The 22,412-nt window shown below is 43.7% G+C and overlaps 1 protein-coding gene across 1 annotated transcript in view; it reads left to right on the top strand.

Annotated features, from left to right (window-relative positions):
- The first annotated feature begins 18,112 nt into the window (after positions 1-18,112).
- Positions 18,113-22,412, top strand: part of Tex15 (testis expressed 15, meiosis and synapsis associated) — a 56,603-nt gene continuing 52,303 nt past the window's right edge. The window contains exon 1 of the mRNA XM_048456548.3: positions 18,113-18,228. The gene's annotated coding sequence lies outside the window, so the exon portion shown is untranslated. The remainder of the gene's footprint in view (positions 18,229-22,412) is intronic.

Below are 22,412 nucleotides of genomic sequence, written 5' to 3'. Positions count from 1 at the left end.
GTGTCCCTGCTTTGCTTTGTCTATCTGTCTGTTTTTCAAGACACATTCTCGCTATGTACCCGTGCTGGCCTGGAACTTGCTATGGAAACCAGACTGACCACAAACTCCCAGAGCTGCCGGCCTCAGTCTCCTGTTAAGATGGGTACAGGGCCACACCCGGTTCCCCACGTTGCTATAACCACCCCTCACACATACACACACTCACAACGTAAGCGTTCCACTAGGGCATTTTAAAAGTGACGTTAGTTATCTTGTTACTATAAAAAAAAAAAAAAACTTCATCAAACTATTACCACATTGAAGCATGGAATTTGGGGCAATCTAACTCTGTGTTCCCGGGCTGTAGTCACTCATATATGGCTACGGAACAAACTCTTACCTCTGTGAGGTGAGAGCTGTGCTTCTACATTGACTCCACAAAAGGAGAAGAGTCATGGCTCTCCTGTGACTTTGATCCCCGCCCTCCCAGAGGTGCCTGTACAACAGTGCTCATTCCCCTGACCCTCCTAGTCAGATCGTCAGTCTCTCCATCTTCCCAGTGCCTGGCACAAAAATACAGTCCTTTCCTTATCCACCCTTCTGAGGTAAAGTGGTAGAAAGAGAGCTGGATTTCACTCCTCCTCTGCAGTGATATGTCGGTGAATTAGCCTCTGTGTCCAGCTTTAAGTGAGCTACTCCTCTCTAGACAGCCCCTTTCTTGTCCTTTCCTACATGCTATTCACTCACTTAATGAAGTGGGTTGAACTGTGAGCAACCGAAGTCTGCCCAAGTCTTAACTCCTAGTTCTTGTAAAAGGTGGTCTTGTTAGAAAGCAAGGAGTGGCCAGTGGAATTAAATTAAGGATCAGAAAATGAAGTCATATCAAGACTGATAAAGAGTGTTAGTCTAAAAGAATGGGTCACTGGAATTTTTATAAGATCAAGGATAGGGGGATTTGAAATACACAAACACACAGGAAAAGACTAAGAGGAGAAGAAAACTCTGTAAAGACAAAGTGATGTTGCCCGAAGACAAGAAACTCAAGAGTCACTGCAGGAAGGATTTTATCTTATGTCTTTAGAGTAAGCATGACCTCACCAACATCTTCTACTGACCTGTAGAACTGAGAGAAAAATTTCTATTGCTTTAAGCCATCGAGTTGGTGATCATCTGGCATGATACCTGTAATCAATGACTGTACTTGGATAACTTCAGAGCATTCTGCATCTCTCTGCCTGTCACATTCATTCATGTGACCTCAAATTAGGACCTCCTAGTACACAACTTCATACCACCATACTTTCCCTTTGTAATAGCACAGTTTTTCTAGGCTACTTGCTTCTGTATTGTCTTCTATATACACAGCAGGCAGGACTTCATTGTTCTTGTTCAACCTTGTATCTTACATGTAGTTGAGGCTCAGCTCACTCATTTGTTATTTTTGAAATATTCTTCATTTTCAGTTCTATATCTTTGGTGGTATAGCAACAAAGCCCTTCCTTATTATTCTGAATATGACTGAATACCTGAGCCTATAAAACTGTAATTACTTTTTCATAAAACATCATTTACCTCCCCAACTCCATAATAAGGTCTTGCCATTTTGCTTACTTCCTCATTTATCTATAAATATTTGGCAATTATCATCTACATGTAAATTATTCTACAAGATGCTTTAGAGAACCCCCGATAAATGAAATAGAGCCTCTAAATCAAAAACTCTGCCACCCACGTTAGGAAGGTGGCACAAATTGCAATATATTATATAATGTGATAAATGTCATGGAGATAGAATATGCAGGGAAAAAACTTAACCGTGGAATCTAGGAAGATCTTTCTAAAGCAGGTAGCTCTTACTCCCTGCCCCAGCTGGTGGTCATCACAAAAGGCCTTTAAACAATCAGTGCCAGGGGCTGGAGAGATGGCACAGAGGTTAAGAGAACTGACTGCTGTTCCGGAGGTCCTGAGTTCAATTCCCAACAACCACATGATGGTTCACACCCATCTAAAATGAGATAAAGGAAATCAGGACTGTGAGGGATGCGATCACCCACTGATACAAGGGGACTGATCTAATGAGAGTTCACTAAGGCCAATTGGACTGGGACTGAACGAGGATGCGATCCAACCAGATTCTCTGAATGTGGCCAGATTCTCTGAATGTGGCTGGCCGGGAGTCTTTCTGAAAAGCCATTGACAATGACACTGGGACTTGTTTCCTCTGCATATACTGGATTTTGGGGATCCAGTCTGTCTGGACACTCACCTTCCTGGACCTGGAGGGAGGGGGGAGGAACTTGAACTTCCCACAGGGCAGGAAACCCTGACTGCTTTTAGGGATGGAGAGGGAGTGGGGGAAGTGGGAGGATGTTGGGAGGAGGGGCGGAAATGGAAACTTTTATAATTCAATAAAATTACTTTCTCATAAAAAAAAGAAAAAAGAAAAACAGAAAAATAAAATAAAATGAGATCTGGTGCCCAGAACACTATATACATAATAAATAAATTTAAAAAAAAAGAATCAGTGACAGTTTAAGCCATGTCCTTCTCAGTCATACTGAAGCTTCGGCACTCAGAAGCAGACATAACTTCATCTCTGAGGAGAAGGAGCAGAGACTCCAGGGTCTTCTGTCTCTGTCATCTGTCACCTTCATTTTCCTGAGTACTCTTGAGGCTACAATAAGACATCCTCAAAGTAGCTCTATATTATATAGATTTTGAGCCCATTTTTATCTCTATTTTTACACACAGTACAACTGTCATATTTAGCTATATGTTTATGTGCCTCTGCCATTAATTTTTAAGCTTTCTGTGTTAGCTTAAACACACACACACACACAGACCACATGCACACACAGACTCCTCATCACCCTGATTCAATAGACACACTACAAAGACTTCTGGTTTAGCCCTGCTGTCTCCCATATGCCTGCAGCCCTCTCCCGCCCTCTATCCAATCCTGCACCCACAGGTCCAACCTAACCAGTTACTTGAGACCATGTCTTGGCATAGATCCCAACTTGCTCCTCTGTAACAGTTTTCCTGTTTGCTGAAGAAAATGAGCACTAGGGAGGGAAAGGATGCCCCTTCTGATTCCATTTGTCCTTTAAAAGCCATCTCCTTAGTTTGGGCTTACACGGGTGACCCCCTTCAGAACACTACCAAGGACTACCAGTGCCAACTGACCAAACTTACAGAGAACCAAGACCTGAGAGACTAACTCTGCCTAGAAGGTTTAGTCAATGACTGGTGTGTGTGCGCGCGCGCGTGCACACACAGAGGAAATCCCATCTCCCTTGTGTTGTGTGGGTATACCTTCAAGGTAACTTACACTCCTAAGCTCCTAACAAACGTGTTGAAGCTGAGGCTTTGCCCTGAAATCACACTCTTGCCTCTCTTTTCTCTTCCTCTGTCCTGTTTCTCTATTTCCTCCTGTTTGTCCTCTCTCTGGGGAACACCTAGGATTAAAGCCCTGCCTCACAAATCCTTGTTTCAGTCTGCTCTTGAGAAACAGAACCAGAGGGAGGAGACTTTGAAAGGGGCCCTAGGAAGCTGACTCTAAACATGGTGTGGTAATTTGAATAAAATGTCCCCTCCAAGTCTCAGGTGTTTGAATACACAGTCCCAGCTGGTGACTCTTTGGGGAGAATTAGAAGGTGTGGCCTTGTGGGAAGAAGTACGTCACTGAGGTGGGCTTTGACGTTTCAAAAGACTCCCGCCATTTCAAGTAAAGTCTCTCTGATTCGTGTTTGCAGTTAGAGATGTGAGCTCTCGGCGTCTGCTCCAGCTACCTGTACCTCGAGACTCTAAATCTCTGGAACCATAACCCCCAAATAAACTCTTCCTTTTGTAAATTGCTTTGGTCCTGGTGTTTTATCACAGCAACAGAAAGTAATTAAGACATATGGGTTCTAGCTTGGAGCATTGCTGGCCATGTGCCACTAGGGCTCCCTCATTAGTGGGACAAGTGGAGGACAGATAATCCCTGTCTTGCTGAGACCTTTGTCAAACCTGAGATGTTTGCTGTGGCAAACTGGAATAAGACACAGAAGAAAGAGAGGAACTGGCTTGTGTGTTTTTTCTGTTTGTTTGTTTGTTTGTTGAATATGAAAGAAATGGTGATTATTATGGACTGGGAAGCCGGATGGCTGTGTCTGTGCACCACTGAAGAGAGAATGACAAGCTCAGGTGTAAAAGTCAGAAGCCTCCTGGGTACCACTTCAAAACATCTCTACTTCCAGAAAGCAGAGGGTGCAGTGCCTAAGACCAGGCCAGCCCACAACTGGAAGAGCAGCATTGCTTCAGGGAAATCTCCATTGCCTCAGTGAAGAGCAGCTTCATCGAATCTTTAAGGTCAGAGGCAGGGCCACGCTGGAGGGGAGTGTGAGCCTGATACAGGACAGCAAGATAGACAGATACTCTTGGGAACCTCAAGCCCTCTGTGTGTGTGGATGGAGCCTTTCCCTTGCTACAGAACAGCCATTTCCCCCCTGCTTATAGATGACATAGAGGCTTTAAGTAAAGCAGATCCCAAGTGCTTCCCAAGAGAGTACTTGCTCATTTCTGCTCAGTGACCTGCTCCCTTCCTTGTCACCGGACCAATAATAAGAGACAAATCTTACTGCGACCTGACTAAGGGGTGTTGGCCCTGCCAAGGAAATAGAGTGTTCACTGAGGGAGTTTCGAGATCAGAAGGTCAGCCCAGGAGGCAATCTGGAAATGCAATGGAGGTCAGTATGCTAAGATGGACATATGAAAGTACTAGCCTGTGCTTTAAGATCCATGTCCTGGCAATGGAATCCATTCTAACATGCTATTGAAATGGGTTTTGGAAGCTGGGGGCGGGGGTGGCCAGCCCCCAGTAGAGATGGGGATGCCAAAAATGCTTTTGGCAGAGTGTTGAGGGTGGTATCAAAAGTCTCAGAGACAAATTGTGTCAGGACGAATCATTACCTATGGATCATGCATCTTCCAGTTATTCATGTCCCTTATACAAAGCCAGAAGACACTCCTTTCATTTATAAAATAAGTGCAATAGTTTATACTAAACTGTTTTATGTAGAAGGCCGCAACCACACTCTCCACCATAGATGGCGCTGCACCGCCAGGTGAGCTAGAAAGCTCACACGTGTTGGTATTTTTCCACTACTCCCAAGGTATCACCTGGGACTGGGAGCAGTTGACCAATCCAAGAATGACACGTCCAAAGCAGGGTCTGTTTCCTATATAAGGGATGGGTTCCATCTTATCTGGGTCTCCGCCATGTGGCTTATGCTCTAGCTCCCAAGAGACATAAAGCTTTTCTGCAGAAGGATCCTATGTGTCCCGCGTGGTTCTTGCTGGCGAGACGGTAGCGCGGGACAGTTTTATATATATATACATACATATATGTATATATATAATACTATGTTATATACAATATAGTTCTATATGGGAAGAAGAGCACAAAACCTTTAAAGTAATTGTGGGGTCTTGACTTCCCAGATGCCATAGCAGAACTGTTCTCTTCATGACAATAGGGATAATGGGATTCTAGAATAGTAAAGGCAAGATGGTGCCTCTTATTGGCCAGGGACGTGGTGAACAGCTCATGGAGGGACAGCTCAATGAAAGGAGCCACAGATGGACTTGGCTGGACTACAGTTCTGGAAACTAGTGGTGAGGGGAAACCCGCCCAGGGACCTGAGGCTCAAAGAGCAGATCAGACTACCTACTTTCTGTTGAGGGAAGTGGTCTTGGGTAAGATCATCATGACCTTATGCTGTGCTGAGAGATACCAAGTTGGAGTGAACGCATACACTAGCTTGAAGAAATAGGTTAATACTGCCACTATTTTAAATTGCTAGTACACAGTGATAATAAAAACCAGACTGACTTGTGGGTAATTTTTACTATTGTTCATAAATCCTATGCAGGTGATATGTGTCCTTCTCTCCTGTGTGGGGATGCTCCAGTTCCCCCACTGTGTTAGTTACTTTTCTATTGCTGTGGTAAAACACCATGAGCAAGACAATTTGGAGAGGAAGGGTTTATTTATTTACTTATTTATTTATTACAGCTCTAGAGGGCTAAAGAGTCCATCACCGTCATGGTGGAAAGTGTAGGAGCTGGAAAAGCAAACTGAGAGCTCATATCTTTACGAACACATGCAGGGAGAGTGACTAGTAAATGACAATGTGTGGCTTTTGATTAGCAAATGACAATGTGTGGCTTTTGATTAGCAAATGACAATGTGTGGCTTTGGAAATCTCAAACCCTATCACAACGGCAAACTTCCTCCAGCAAGCCACACACCCTAAACATACCCAAACAGCTCCACCAATTGGGAACCAAGTATTCAAATATCCAAGACTATGGAAGGACATCTCATTCGAACCACAACAACCGCCATTTTCTTGCTTCATTATTGTTCATAGATTGTGGTGTGGGGAATAGTTCAGGTTCTTAGTCAGAAATCTAAAAGGAGAAAGAGTAAAGATATAACAGCCTCCAGGCCTGTAGGAGTGGATTCAAAGAGAGCTCTGAGGGAGGGGATGTGATGGAGATCTCCAGTTTAGACTTTCCTAATATCAAAAAGACACTGCAGTTTCTACTTTGAAGAAAGACATTATTGTAAATTCTAAAGCTGCAGTAAGGTGAGTATTACTAACAACTACAAGTGTAGAAGCGGACCTTAAGTCCCAGGTAGACCACAGCTCCACATGAGACCCTGGACAGAGGAGCCCATTTCTTATGACTGAATTTGAGGGCTTTTTTTTTTAAGAAACTGAGAGAAGATAGAAATCATTGTCACTAGTCTGTGGCACAGAAATAAGAAATTAACGTAGTACTAAATTCTCAGCTTTGCTCAGCCTCTTTCCATTCTTTGTCCCACAGTCCCTACTCCTATGCCAGCTTTTCTTGGAAGCACTTCTTTAATAAATGACATCCACATGAATTCATGACACAGAGTCCGCTTCTGGGAACTCAAACCTGTGACAGCCGTCTCCCTTTTCCAAGTATATCCCTCGCCACTGTTCAGAAAATAGCCTCACTCCACTCTCCTCTCCCCCTTCCTATCATTTAACTCTTGTCCTCGAATGCTCTCTTCTTGAAACGGATAGCTTTGGAAGCAGTTGGCTCAGGTCACTTCCTGCCTCCTTTAGAATCTGCACAAAAGGCAGGCATGATAATGGAGAACTGGGTCCGACTTTCTCCTCTCCGCAGCAAGGCTGAATTCAAACAGCCCATCTAGTGTGTCCCAGGAGACACAAAGAAAGTCTCATTAGGTGGTAATGGGAGGCACAGGAGATGCACATCAGAACTGTGTCCAGGGAGATTTTCAAGCTTGAACAGTGTTTCATAGCGGAAATGAGGTATCGAGTGGGCTAAGGATATAGATCAGTGATAGGGTCTATGCCTTGATGCACAATATCCTAGGCTCTAGCCTTAGAACTGGAAAAAAATAAATAAAACAGGAAATCAAATCAGCGGCACATAAACCAGTAAACAGAATTCAAAAGAAAAATTCCTTAGCAAAAGAAAAGCAGAAGTCACTGAAAGCAAGGCTGGGGAACATCATCGAATTTGGCCTAGCATGAAAGAAGTAACGTGAGCAAATTGTATTTCTAGCAGAGGTTAATGTGAGAAGTCATCCCACCCCAACTCCTGATTCATCCTAGGAAGGTTACTTTGATTTATTAAAAAGAAAATGGAAGGGTAGCTCATCCTAGCATATGTAAAGTCCTGTGTTTGATCCAATCTCCAATATCACATGAAACCAGGTGTGATAGTAGACACTATTTTTAGCTACTCAGTGAGATTGAGGCCAGCTTGGGATAAGAGAAATCTCATCTGAGGAAAGAAAGAGGAGGGACAGAAAATGAGAACTCAGTTAGTCTGTCTAATTTAACCTCTCACTCAACACAAGAATTCCACCAACTGCATTCCTCACAGACCTTAGACAACTCCTGGTTCCCAGACAGAGCCAGTCTGTCTAGTAGACCCACTAAGTTGTTTGGTCCTGTGCATCCCTCTCTCTCCTGGAAATAGACATTGGTCCTGAAACCCTGCCTGGGAAACTATAGTCCAGATTGCCTTCACTGAACTTATTTGACCCTCCTCCATGGCTCTTGGCAGTCATGGCAAAGACTACTCTAATAGTCACCCCTGGTTTGCAGTCATGAAAGTCCAACTGATAATGACTTGCTGTTATCCAGAATTCTACACACAATGCTATGCCCATTGCTCTCAGTATCAAGTTCTTTTTCTTAGAGAACCCCGCTGTGTTAGCTCAGATCACCTAGAGGGTGCTAACACACGTGTATGTCGAAGTTGTGTCTACCACCTTTCTCTTAGAGGTGTTAATAAGACTGTGTGTTTTCTCCATCACCTCTGTACCCTGGCTTTTGCTCATATATCCTACAATTTGGAATGATCCAATGCCATGCAGCTCAGACTGAATTATGGCATGCAGTGGTTTGAGTAGGTATGATCCCCACAGACTCATATGTTTGAATGCTTAACTTAAAGGGAGTGGCATTCTTAGGAGGTGTGGCCATATTGGAGGAAGTGTGGCACTGTGAGTGTGGGATTTGAGGTCTCATATGCTCAAGCTACAACCAGTGTGGTAGCAGTTCACTTCCTGTTGCCTGCAGACCAAGGTGTAGAACTCTCAGCTCCTTCTCCAGCACCATGTCTGCCTGCATGCCACCATGCTTCTCTCAATGACGATAATGAACTAAAGCTCTGAAACTGTAAGCCAGTCCCAATTAAATGTTTTCCTTTATAAGACTTGCCGTGGTCATGGTGTCTCTTTACGGCAATAGAAATCCCAAATAACACATGGTATGTGAAAGAGAGAATTTAAAAATAGAAAGAATTTTTAAAAGTCATGTCCTAAGGTTCTCAACTTTCACTGTGAACCATGTATCTAAGAAAAAAACCACAAACAGGATCTGGGAATGCTTTTCTTTTTATATACCCAAGCCAGGACATCTGTGGGAACAGGCCTGAGATAGTGACCTCAGCTGGAGCAGGCTCAAGGCAGTGACCTTCATAGCAGCAGACTTGAACCAGAAACTTCAGCCAGAGTAGGCTCCCTGAGGCAGTAACCTCCACAGGGACAGACCTGAGCCAGTGACTTTAACCAGAGCAGGCCCAAGGCAGCAACCCCCACAGGAGCAGGCACAAGGGAGCTACTGCTGAAAGAGCAGGCCCCAGCTGGAGACATCTGTAGGACACGGCACAAATCAGTGACCTCCAAGGGAGCAACCCCAAGCCAGTGACCTCCAAGAAAGCAGCCCCAAGCCAGCAACCTCCACTGGAGCAGGCCTGAGCCAGTGACCTCAATGAGAGTAGCAACAAGCAAGCAACCTCTATGGGAGCATGGCCAAATGACCTCCAGGATGGTAGAGCAACCCCGGGGAGTGCTGAGCAACCTTCAGGAACACCGAGTGACTTTGGGGTGACTGGAACCGTGGCCCTGACTGCACCACGAAAAGTAACCATCTGAGCCTTGGATCCACAGGCACCTGGAAGACTGATCACCAGAGACACAGCACCAACTACACCAATCATAGGAAAAGATGGGTAGACAAAGTAAGAACACAATCAACACCACAAAGAGCAATACGACATCAACAAAAACTAGTGGCCCTACGATAGCAAGACTTGAAACCCAGATATAGATGAAGGATGTAAATGTAACTTTAGGAGGATGTTTGAGGCCCTTAAAAAGGAAATGAAAAATTCCTTCAAAGAAATCAAGGAAAACACAAACAAAAAATTGGAAGAAATCAACAAATTCCTTTAAAAAAAAAAACAAGAAAAAGCAATAAAACAGATGAAAAAAAATGATTAAAGATTTGAAAACCAAAATAGAGACAATAAGAAAAGACAAACTGAGGGAATTATAGAAATGGAAATTATGAGAAAACAATCAGGAACCACAAATATAAGTATAAACAGCAGAATACAAGAGATGGAAGAGAGAATCTCAATCACTGAAGATACAATAGAGGAAACAGACTTATCTGTCAAAGAAAACATTAAATCTAACAAAAGCTTAACACAAATATCCAGGAAATATAGGACAACATGAAGAGACCAAGCCTAAGAATAATAGGGATAGAAGAAGGAGAAGTCCAACTCAAAAGCTCAGAAAATATATTCAACATAATTATAGAAAAAACTTTTCCAACCTTAAGAAAGATATGCATATGAAGATACAAAAAGCTTACAGAACACCAGAGAGACTGGATCAAAAAAAAGTCCTCTTGCCACATAATAATCAAAACATACAGAATAAAGAAGGAATATTAAGAGTGGCAAAGAACAAAGGCCAAGGAACATATAAAGGCAGATCTATCAGAATTACACCTGACTTCTGAGATGGTGTGACTGATCTAAGGGGAGCTCACCAAGGCCATCTGGACTGGAACTGAACGAGCATGTGATCAAACCGGACTCTCTGAATGTGGCTGACAATGAGGGTTGACTGAGAAGTCAAGGATAATGGCACTGGGATTTTATTCTACTGCATGTACTGGCATTGTGGGAGCCTAGTCTGTTTGGATGCTCACCTTCCTAGACCTGGATGGAGTGGGGAGGGCCTTGGACTTTCCACAGGGCAGGAGGGGGAGGAGCAGGGGAAGTGGGGGAGTGGGAGGGAAATGGGAGGAGGGGAGGAGGTGGAAATTTTGAATGGTATTATTAATAAAGCAAATAAATAAATAAATAAATAAAGTATCCATTTCTGTGGACTGAGACTTCTGTGCTGGAACTGTCCCCACACAGAGGCCGTGTGACAAAGTGTATCAGGAGGGGTAGCCGCTTAGCTTGCCTTTGCTAGACCTCACTTGCTCTGGTCCCAGAAGAGAGTTCCTGTTTCCAAGGCAATACTACTTAGAAGCATGGACATAAAGAGAGAAGTACATGGTGGAGAACAATTTGTTCTTCAAGCATGAGGACTTGAGTTCCATTTCTAGAACCCATGTGTGTGGGGGGAGCCACACATGGCAGAGCAATCTTGGCAATAAAGACGGCAGGTCCCTGCTGCTCACTGGCCAGCCAGCACAGCTTATTTGACAAGTTCCGGACGAGTGGCAGACACTGTCTCCGAAACACAAATCAAGGTGGACAATGCCGGAGAAACAATAACTGAGGCTATCCTCTGGCCTCTGCATGCACATGTATAGATATATACATGCCTCGACACATACATGTATAGGCATATGCATGCACACACACAAACACTAATACATAAGAATGTAAAGAGATAAGGTAAAAATACAGATACTATAAGATTGCAGGACAAAAATACTACTTAGGTTCACTTTGGCGCCTATGAGGCCTGTCAGAGATCTTGCCTGACAAATGATCAGGGAATTTGGTCACTTTGCCTTTGAGGTGAGAATGACAAAAAAATACAAGGTAAGCTACTGAACTTAAATTTGCAGTAAACAGTGCATGCTATATAAAGTAAAACAGAAACCTATCCGTTGTTGGTTGTTGACTGACAGATAAGTCTGATGGCCTGGACCTGACGTTTACCTCCTTAACACTGAAGAGCTCAGAACTACAGGCTTGGTGAGTAGCAGGAAGTCAGAACCACTGCAAAGGTTCTGTGCAGAAATAAGAGGGAGTTACCATTCTACCAGGGTTATGCTCTCTTCCTCAACTGATGCGCCTGCTACTGCCACTGCCCATCTTGTTCTACGCTCTTACCATTGGAACTGCAGCTCCTGCACCACCTCTTCACCCCCACTCATGTTTTTGACCAGGCTATGGAAAGTTTTCAAGAGAGAAGTGATATGGGATACCCCTATGTATGCTGTGAATATGCTTTATTACCATTGGTTAATAAAGAAGCTGACTTGGCCAATAGCCAGGCAGAGTAGAGCCAGGAGGAAAATCCAAACAGAGATATAGGGAGAGAAAAAGCAGAGTCAGAGAGAGACAAAAGGTGCCGGAGAAATAAGATATGAGGTAACAAGTCGTGAGCCTCGGAGTAAAATGTCCCGCGCTACTGTCTCGCCCACAAGAACGACGCGGGACACTTAGGATCCTTCTGCAGCAAAGCTTTAATGCGTCTTGAGAGGGAAAGCATAAGCTTACATTGCGGAGACCCAGAATGAGGGGAACCCAGCCCTTATAAAGGAAACAGTCCTCGCTTCTGACGTGTCACTCTTGGATTGGTCCGCTGCCCATTATCCCAGATGATGCCTCGGAAGTAGGTAGGGACGCAGCAGTAGAGAGTTACCAAGCACATGCGCTGGGATTAAAGGCGTGTGCTACAACACCTTGAACTCACAGAGATCTGCCTGTCTCTGCCTCCCAGGCATTGGGACCAAAGGCGTGTACCACCACACCTTGAGGTCACAGAGGTCAATCTCTACCTTTGTCCCTTGAAGCAATGGAGAATGTGGTTGCGGCCCTCCACAGTAAAATATAAAATAATAAAAATGGGTCAATTTAAATTCTAAGGGCTAGTTAATAATAAGCCTGAGCTAATAGGCCAAATGGTTTGCAATTAATACTAAGCCTCAGAGTTGTAGTGAGGGGTTGCGGGCAGGCCTGCTTTTCATCCCGCCCGGCTCCTGCATGGCTAGCTTAGTCCCAGAAATAACAACACACAAATTGTATTCATTTAAGCACTGCCTGGCCCATTATCTCTAGAGATAACCTTATGGAGTCTTGTGTGTGATTTTCCTTGGGGTATGCTGGTTGTGGGGTACCGGGTGGGACAGAAACCCCAACATATGTGTTACACAGAGTGGCTATTTGGGAACTGACAAGCAGGAGAGAAACCTCCAGTTACAGAAGGGTGTTTTCTAAGCTTGTGCTCCAGGGGCTGTAGTAACTCGGGGTACCCATGGTGGGAGCTGCAGAGCTCCCAGCAGCTAAGGACTGATGCTAGGAACCATCACCACTCCGCCCCCCTTCCTTGTGTGTCACCCTCATGGGTCATTCAGAGCAAGGTTCTGCCGACAGATCCCAACGGGGACCACAGCTCGGCAGAGGGATTTTAACCATGATGACTTTAAATAGATCAAGATTTCCCCCACTCTTTGTTCTAGGAAGCTTGTTGTTTCTGAAATCAGTTTGTGCATTTTCCCCAGTGTCAGGATTTTCACATCAAGAGGGTTTGAGGAGATGCAGTGGTTTTCAAGTCACAGCAAAGTTGACACTACGATTGAATTTCCCTAGGGAATTAGAAGCCTGTTTAACTTTCAATTACTTGTCTCTTCTCCATCACTTGGCATATGGACAAGATTCTAGAAGATTCAAACTGGCAGCTTTCTTGCCAACAAACAGACTGCCACTCCACTGAAGTCATCATTTATCCAGATTTAATTCAACAGTGTTTGATGAACAGTACTTTCTATGAATCGATAACTATCTGGAAATTACAGCTAACTGGTTCAAAACTGTGAAGACCTTGGTTTATGAAGATTATAACATGACTAGTACCTTAAAACTCCCAACAAACTAGTTTTGGGGCTCTTAAAGAAAATTATTTACCCTTTGTCAAACTTCTGCTGAGGTAGAAGAGTGGAGAGGATACTTAAATCTGATACCTGTAGGTTTGAGTTCTCCTTCTTCCATATATTATTCGTGTACATTTAGGAAATTAGTTCACCTTTGCCTCAGACTCATCAATCAAGAAAAAAAAAAAGACGTGAGCAATGCCACTTTGGGAGGACAGGTGTGAAGCTCAGACGAGGGAACACGCTGCAAAGGGCATTTGTCTGATAACATGTGCCAAGAACTGTTGTCCCCCTGCAAAGCATGAAAGCCTAAAGGTCAGGATGCTGTGCGTTTGATTTCCGCACTCAGGAAGCAAAGGCAGGAGGGTGGGGAGTCAGAGCGAAGCCCGGGCTACAGTGAGACCCGGAAACAAACAAGAGCAACGACAAAAATCCAGAAAGGGCCAGAAACTTTTGCAGTAAAAAGCTATTTTAATGCTTTTCTAAGTATGTAAGTCAGTTTTATTTAAACCATAGGGAAGAAAGGTAGGGAGACAGGCTAAGAAGTAGGAACAGAGTCAACAGGCCAGTATTTCTTGTCAAGATGGCCTGAGTTACAGCCCAATTAGGAAAACAAACTATGAGGCATACCTAAGAACTGACACTCATCTTTATAGATCATTTCAAATTGAATATAGTCTCGTTTGAAATAGAGGGCAAAGCGGAGACAATAAAGAGATTGGGGACCTTTATGGGAAGACAGAAATATGCTGTAACATAAATATAAATATTTACTTTTGTGATAGCTATGTGGCTTCTAGCAAAATAAAAAAAAAACCCTTTGGATCTCAATTTCCAGATTCTGGAAGGATCTTATCAAACATAAACGTGACATTTTCGCTTCCGCATTAGAGTTCACTATGACCTTGACTAAATTCTTGCAGTGGCTGCTAATGCTACAAACTTTAGATTAAAAATTCCTTTTTATATTGTTAACATCTGAGAGCTACTCATACCTAAGGGAAGGAATCAGAGTTAATTTTGGAAATTATTTTTAAGGTACCATAATTAAAGTAAAAATAGAACTTTATAATAGAACGAAATTTCTCCCATTAAGATTAAAGATATAGGGCTTGGAGCTAACTCAGTCAGTAAAGTGCTTGCTTTGCAAGCATGAGGTACTGAATTTGGCTCCCCAGCAAGATGGAAGATCCAGGCAAGGTGGCACATATCTATGACCCTTGGGGATTGATGGAGAAACAAACAAATCTCTGGTTTTCTCTGGTCTAATTTTGCTAAACCAGTAAGTTCCAATCTTAGGTTTCAAGGTTGATATATAAAAAAAAAAACTTGACTCAACAAAAAAAGTGTGTAGTTAATGAAAAAACCAATGTCTGACCTCCAAATGCTTATAAATGCATGAACACTACACACACACACACACACACACACACACACACCATACACACACCACATGCATATACATGCATGAGCACTGCATGCAAATGTGTACACACATATAGACCACATCCATAAGCACTGCATGCACCTGTGTACACACCACACACACACACACACACACACACATACACACACACACACACTACATGCATTACACATGCAGACAAACACACAAAGAACAAACGTATAGAGTAAGAAAAATTGTCATCCTAATAACATGGAAAGACTATGTGGACAGGGTTTGATGAGCTTCCAGCCAGAGAAAATCCCATCTTGTTACTTGTCCTTTTTGCTTGTTTTAAGCCTTTTGAGAAAAGGTTTTGCTATGCATTCTAGGCTTATCTCAAACTTGTGATCCTCCTGGCTCTCTGCCCAGCCCATCGCAGATGCCGTTTAGCAGCGCAGAACGTTTCTTGTACTGTCGAGGAAAGCAGTAGCAAGGGGCCAGACACATCCTCGCCTTCTTGCTGATCTAAGTGAGAAAGTATTCAGTGCCTTGCCAATAAATATGATGATATCTATAGGGTTTTCATTTAAAATATTAAGACTGGGAGATGAAAAGATGGCTTAGCAATTAAGAGCACTTCTGTCTCAAAAGTCAATCAAACAAAAGCAAGCAAACAAACAAACAACACTTGCTGCTCTTCTGGAAGACCAGCACACTGTTCCCAGAACCCATATCAGGTGATACATTGCTGTATATAATTTCAGTTCTCAGGGAGTCAGTGTGCTGTCCTGGCTTCTTGAGCAACCCATGTGTGTGGCATTCGTTTACACAGACATGTAAATAGAAATAACAAAAGTAATCATTCTTACTATTTTATTTCTCATAGGGCTAACTAAGGTGACTCAGCAGTGACGAGCCCATGCTGCTCTTGCAGAGGACCTGAGTAGAGTTCTCAGCATTCTGGTATGCCTGGTATGCCAAATGCCAAAAGCCTAATAACTCCAGATTCAGGGCATCTGGATACCTCTGGCGCAGGTCACAGATGGAATCATCATTAAGGACTGACTTTAAACAGTACTGGACCAACAGTACACTATGACTATGGACTGTACTGTAAGTTTAATTATTATTACAAAATGTGTAAGAAAATCCTCGCTTTGCAGACACAGAAGATGAGCAGATACAGTCATGATGTGCGTAAATTGTAACTTACTCTCATGTATTCCCACGAATAATGGTACCATTCGGGAATGAAGCAGACCCTAAAATGGCTCATATACTGAAGGACTGTCCCAGTTGAATCCCAGTTTTATGGGAGGTTCTAGGAACTTTAGGAGGTAGAGCCTAACTGGAAGAATAGGCCACTGAGGGGCATGCACTTGGGGCCTATATCTTGACCCAGGTTTCTCTCATTTTCTCTCTCTTTCTTCTCTCTTCTTCATCTTGCCCTTCTTCCCTCCCTCCCTCCTCTCTTCCCCTCTCTCTTCCTGTCTGCAGTGATGTTCACTGCCTCCTCCTCTCTATGTTCTTCCATCACGACAGACTGAAACCTTGAAGACCGTGAGCTAAATTAAATCTTTCCTGTCTTAGCTTGCTTTTGACAGGTACTTTATAACAGCAATGGGGAAAATGCTAACACAATAATAAATATATAGATTTTAATTGATAGTTTAATTGATAGTTTGGCTTGGCAAGCTGTCAACAATTGGTGGGTCTGATAAAAGTACCTAGAGATTAGCAGTGCTGTGGAGACTTGCTACATTTTTAAAAACACCTTTTGCAATAGAAATTTCAAAATGGATAGTGAAGAAACAGTCTGAAAGACCCCACAGACTGCTGAGAAAAAGAACAAAAGGAGGCCAGTGATAAAGAAAGACAAAAATTCTCCCTTCTCCAGCTGTTTTCCTGAACGAATAAACATCTTCGTGATGCAAGCAAACATGTCCGCAAATGTCTGTCTGCCCCAGGATAATAAACAGTTGCTGAAGGCAGGAATGTGGACTAGTCCTTTACACTGTGTGAATATATGTCACTGTGACTGGTTGAACAAAGAAGCTGACTGGCCTACAGCTAAGCAGGGTAAGGTTAGGCAGGAGAACCAGACTAAGAGAATGCTAGGAAGAAGATGCAGGAGTCTCAGAAGACGCCATGAGATGTAGAGCGAAAAGGATGGGAAGTACGTACTTGAGGTGAACAAGCCTCGGGGCAGGACATAGATTAACAGAAATGGGTTAATTTAAGTTATAAGAACTAGCTAAAAGCAAGCCTAAATTTTTGTCCAAGCATTTATAATTAATAAGTCTCTGTAGGATTGAGTGGGCAGGTGGGACACACAGTCCGCCCACATAGGAGAGTTCTCGGCACAGAGGTCACCTTTACCCAGCAAAATTAATAACAAAGACACTGAGGCAGTAATTGAACATTTAAAAAGATGTAAACACAGAGAATTAATTTTGAGTAGCAGTTCTGACCATAATTAAAACCAGAAGACGATAGAAACAGAAGACTGCAGCATGCTTCAGTCTGTGTGGGTTGATATGAGCACAATGGTAGGCTCTTCTGGTCATCTGTTTTGGGTGATTCTTGATTATTAATCCAAGACAATGACACATAGGCAGTATATATGTGAGGATATACTGGAAAAGACATAATTCAGATATTGGGCAGAATGGGCTAGGGCCAGCATGAAATGTTATAATACTAATGAGAATGACAAACAATTTGAAGCTTTTGAGCTGTTTATTCTGGAATTTTTTATTAATATTTTAGGTCAAAGTGAACTATAGCAAACTGAAACAAAAAAGTTATGTTTAATAAAGTGAGATTATATCATTTTTTAAAAATAACATCTAGTGTTCCCTGCCAGAAATAAATAATAATACTTGTTGACTATTGAAAATTTAGAATCACAGAAAAAAAACACAAGCTGGGCGGTGGTGGCGCAAGCCTTTAATCCCAGGACTCAGGAGGCAGAGGCAGGCGGGTCTCTGAGTTCAAGGTCAGCCTGGTCTACAAGAGCTAGTTCCAGGACAGGCTCCAAAAGCTACAGAGAAACCCTGTCTCAAAAAAACAAAAAGACAAAAAGGAAAGAAAGAAAGAGAACGAATGCTCCCTGCAAGCCTACTATGTGCACAGGACGGACACACTAAGCACTGACCTGACCTCAGCTTCCCACCAGGCCTTGCTCAAACCTTGGTTTTGCTTCAGGTTCCCCCTACTGCGCAGGCGCAGATAAAGCCCCGCCCCTGGCCCCACCTCCTCCACGTGCATGCCGGGAGGTATAAGAGTCATGGTCCGACGCGCTCGCGCGGGAGACGGCGGAGAAGCTTGACAGAGTTCTGTTCCCGCCGAGAACTGAGTTCTGAGGAGCTGAGGGGGGCAAAGGAACGCCAGGTTTGTGGGGGAATGTGGACGAGGACGGGAGTTGGGGTGCAGTTAGCAGGTTTCAGGGTAAACTGTGGACGTGGGGTGGGTTTTTTTGTTTTTGTTTTTTAATTTGAGGAGTGGGAGCTCCCGGTGTGGACCCGGCTGGCCTCGAACCCGCGACTCCCTCCACAGCGTCGAGCGCTGAGCCCGCGGCGGCTGGCGCCGGAGCGAGGTGTGAAGCGGTGCTTTCGTGCTAGCTCCCCGCCGGCTCGCTCGTTCCCACGCTGGCACCGCGGGCTTCGGGCCCCGAGTTCCGACGGGCGCTCCTCGGCGGCGGCGGCGCACCTGCGCGTGCGCACGTGGGCGAGCGGAGCCGGCCGGAGCGGAGCGGAGCGGAGCGGGCGCCCCTGGTTGGCTTTTCCCTGGAGGTGTTGCCGGGTCCCGGGGGACTGGGCGGGTCTCACGGCGGCGCCGCCCACGCGCTCACGAGGCGGGCGAGGGGTGGCCCCAGCTGAGCTCCAGCTGCCCGCGGTCGCGCTGCACGAGCCGGTGGACGCCGTCGGACCCAGGTAAGGAGGGACACGGGACCGTCGGGACCTGTCTCCTGCTACAGACCCTGCTCGCGGGGTGGCCCTGGCCAGGCAAGGGGCGAGCGGAGCTTTGGTGAGTGGGCTCGCCTTGGGGGTCCTTGAAGCTTGGGTCCGTTCTTTGGATGCTAACCATATTGTCACCTGAGGGTCCCGGAGCGGTGCGAATGGGAGAGGAGCCTACTCGGGTATCTTAAATCCCAGTTATTTCCCATCTGGACCCAGATCCTCTCAGTTTCCTATGTGGTCAAGTTTTGGCCGGAGAGGGGAGCGGAGCTGTTTAGGCGGTGTAGGTAAAGAAAGGTTGAGGTTGTTGGCGACTCCAGCGGTTTGAAGATGTCACAGTGCCCTTCGCTTGTCAAAGTGTGAGGTTGAGGTTGTTGGCGACTCCAGCGATTTGAAGATGTCACAGTGCCCTCCGCTTGTCAAAGTGAGAGCTGCTTTTGCAGGGTACAGACTATGTGTGCTGTTGGGAGAAGAGGGATGAATACACCAGGGTAGAAAATAGAATGCCAGAGAATTATTCATTGCCTGTTTATAACTTTGAATTTCCTTTTTTGATAGTTGTGTAGAGGAATAAAAGCAGTACACTCTTTAAGGATTGTGCTACTCAGTTCACTTTTCGAAAATAATTGTATTTATTGACTGTGTTTAAAAACTTTAATGTTTTACATGACGTTGGGTGGCTGGAGAGAGGGAAAAAAACAAAATGAAAAAAAGTTACATTACAACGACCGAAAAAGCCTCCAGTTTTCATTTAAAATTAAGCCCGGTGTGATGGCACAAGTCATTGATCTCAGCACTCGGGAGGCAGAGGCAGGCGGGTCTCTCTGAGTTGGAGGCCAACCTGGTCTACAGAGCAAGTTCTAGAACAGCCAGGTCTACATAAAGCCACAAGTAACTCGTTTTCTTTTTTTTTTGAAATGTTTAACCCTAGGAGTTTGTACCGTATTTTATTTTTACAGCTCAAAATATTAAAACATTTTACACCTTTACTCAAGTGATCCTTGGGTCTTTTGAACTTTTTTCCTCATTGTACTAACTAGTCTACTTGGGCGTTTTCAACTGTAAAGTTATGTTTTATTTTCCTAAAGGATGATGAATGGCACCTGGACCGTAATTTCTTTAAATTGGGGTAAGCAGCCACAATTTCACAATACTGGAAGATTGATGTTAGAAAATTGGTGGCGTTTGGTTTTTTTGTTTTGTTTTGCTTTCTGCAAATGTACTAATTTAGTATCCTTTTGCTGTGTTCTGATTTGACTGACTTTCACCTTTACTTCAGGATGTTTGTCTTTCTGGCCGATGTCTTAGTCATTTGAAGCACCAGAATGTGCCCTGTTAGGTGTATGAAATCATTACTCCAGTCCCTGAATGTTCTGAGGTTGTGGTTAGTTTTGCTGAAAATCTGTAAAGTACTGTATATTAAAGATAAAGAATGGCCTCTTATTTTGACTTCTTGTTCAACTGATATTTCTTGAACTCAGTATTTTATTCATGGATTTGATGTGTTTAAAATGCTTTCCCAAGAGTACATGGCTTTGCTTTTGCTTCATTATACTTAGCTTTTTGAAGTTAGTTTAGTATATACTTCGTTAGATTGTCAGAAATTAGTGTTACAGACAGCTTTATTTTACTAGGTAGGGTAGAGTTAGGACACAAGCCCAATCCAAACAGTTTAAAACCATATGCATATAAGTGAGTTGTAATAAACAAGTCTTTCTAGTCTGTTAGCAATTCTATATCCTGGGAATGTGTAATCTACATCATGCAAAGCCTTTGTGATTGCTGCCCTTTGAAATGAATGCTAACGGCTCCTGGAGGGTCTGATACTACAGCTGAGGCTTTGCTGGAGGAGAGCTCTCCACCAGTGTAACTGAATTGCTGCAGACAGATCCTTATCGAACTTAGTTCCCATTTTGGAGAACTTGTCCAATGCCCATTAGATCCAAGATAGATGAAAACTACTATTATTTTCTAGGTGTTTCTGATAGGTGGAGCATACTGTACTTGAAACTGGAAAAGACTTAGGAGCATGTCTTGTCAGGATATAAATCAGAGCTGTGCACACTCATTCCGTCTCTCATGGGCCTCAGGGGGAAATACTTAGTTAGTGAACTTAGAATTTCATTTCTCCTGTAAGCTTGTTAGCACTGGTGGTTTTATAAACTGAGCATCTAGACTAAAGTGAGACCGTCTTCCTCCAGTCTTGGTAAGGTGGAAGTTGGTGGTTCCTTTTTTGCAGGGAGTGGAGTGGTGGTGCTTTTCCTCACCTACTGTCAGGATTGTGGTCCTTTAATGACCCGTTTTGTTATGTTTTCTAAGAGAGAATCAAAGTTTTCTATTACAAAGAGCCATGGAAAGCTGTTACCAGTAGGTTCAACAAAGAATTGAGAGCTGTGTGGACACATACATGTTATGATGTGTGGGGGGAACAGGTGGGCAGAAAGCCCAACAGAGCCTGTTTCTATTGAGGGTCTGTTCTGTAGCAGTTCGTCCGCCCATGTATGAAGCAAGACCCATCTGGGATGAGGGTCTTTAAAAAAGGGACTGACTGACTGTCTTCGTGGCTTGCTTTGGGAGACAGGATTTCTGGTTTCTGTGACTTAGTCTAGGGAAGAGGAGCTAGTTCCTATGAGCTGCTTCCTAGAAAAGAGAATAGGAGATGAGATCACAAGAGGTCAGGAAGAAACTTCTCTTTTGAGGCCTTCAGTCTCAAGTTGAGAGTACTTAGAAAGAAAGTGAGGGTGTTGCCATACAGTGGTGTGTTGTTTACTGAGCCCCCAGCAATACAAAGGCCTCTAAGATAATGTGTGGATTGTGTTGATTTTTGTTAAGGTAAAATGTATGACTTTATCCAGGTCCTCTAAATCAGTGATTCTTAGTGTGTGGGTTGCAACCCCTTTGGCAAAACTCTACTTCCAAAAATATTTATATTGCGATTCATAGCAGTAGCAAGATTACATGTATGAAGTAGCAACAAAATAAGGTTACTTTTGGGATACACCACATCATGAGGAACTGTATTAAATGGTCGCAGCATTAGGAAGGTTGAGAGCCACTGCTCTAAAGGGTGTGAGACCCTTCCCCTCACACCAAAAGCAATAGAAGCAAAAGAAGTTGATTTTAGGAGTCATTTCAGTGTAGCTAGTGTCAGAGCAAAAGTCATAATAGGCTGTGATTGACAATCTGTGACTGCTCCCACTACTAGTACACACTTACTGTACCTTGGAGTGACTGTGTTGGCTGAGACAGTGTTCTGTCTCTCCTGAGGCTGTCAGAAAAAAACCTTGATGAAAAAGACAACTCAAGTTCTAATGTAAGATTTTAGCAAGAACAGTGAACGAAGAATTAAAAAGTAGAAGCAAATATTTCTCAGTACGTATAAAGAGGTTACTGTAATTTTGTGCCGTGAATCGGCCAAATGAGGGATAGACAGAACTCTCATTCTCATTAAATTAAGAATAAAATAGTTACTTGTGTAAGTAAAGTAAAAGGGAAGTAGTAGTGAGAGAAGTCTAAACCCAGTGAACTTGTAATGGTGTTGTTTAACTTGTACATCCTGAGCAGTGTGTGGTGCAAAATCACAGTTGGTCGAGGACCAGAAATGAAGTTAACATCCAA

Source organism: Myodes glareolus, chromosome 23, assembly GCF_982192425.1.
Source record: "Myodes glareolus chromosome 23, mMyoGla1.1, whole genome shotgun sequence".
In the NCBI taxonomy this organism is placed as follows: domain Eukaryota; kingdom Metazoa; phylum Chordata; class Mammalia; order Rodentia; family Cricetidae; genus Myodes; species Myodes glareolus.
The sequence above is the reverse complement of the archived record's forward strand: the minus strand, read 5'-3'. Positions and strand labels throughout refer to the sequence as shown.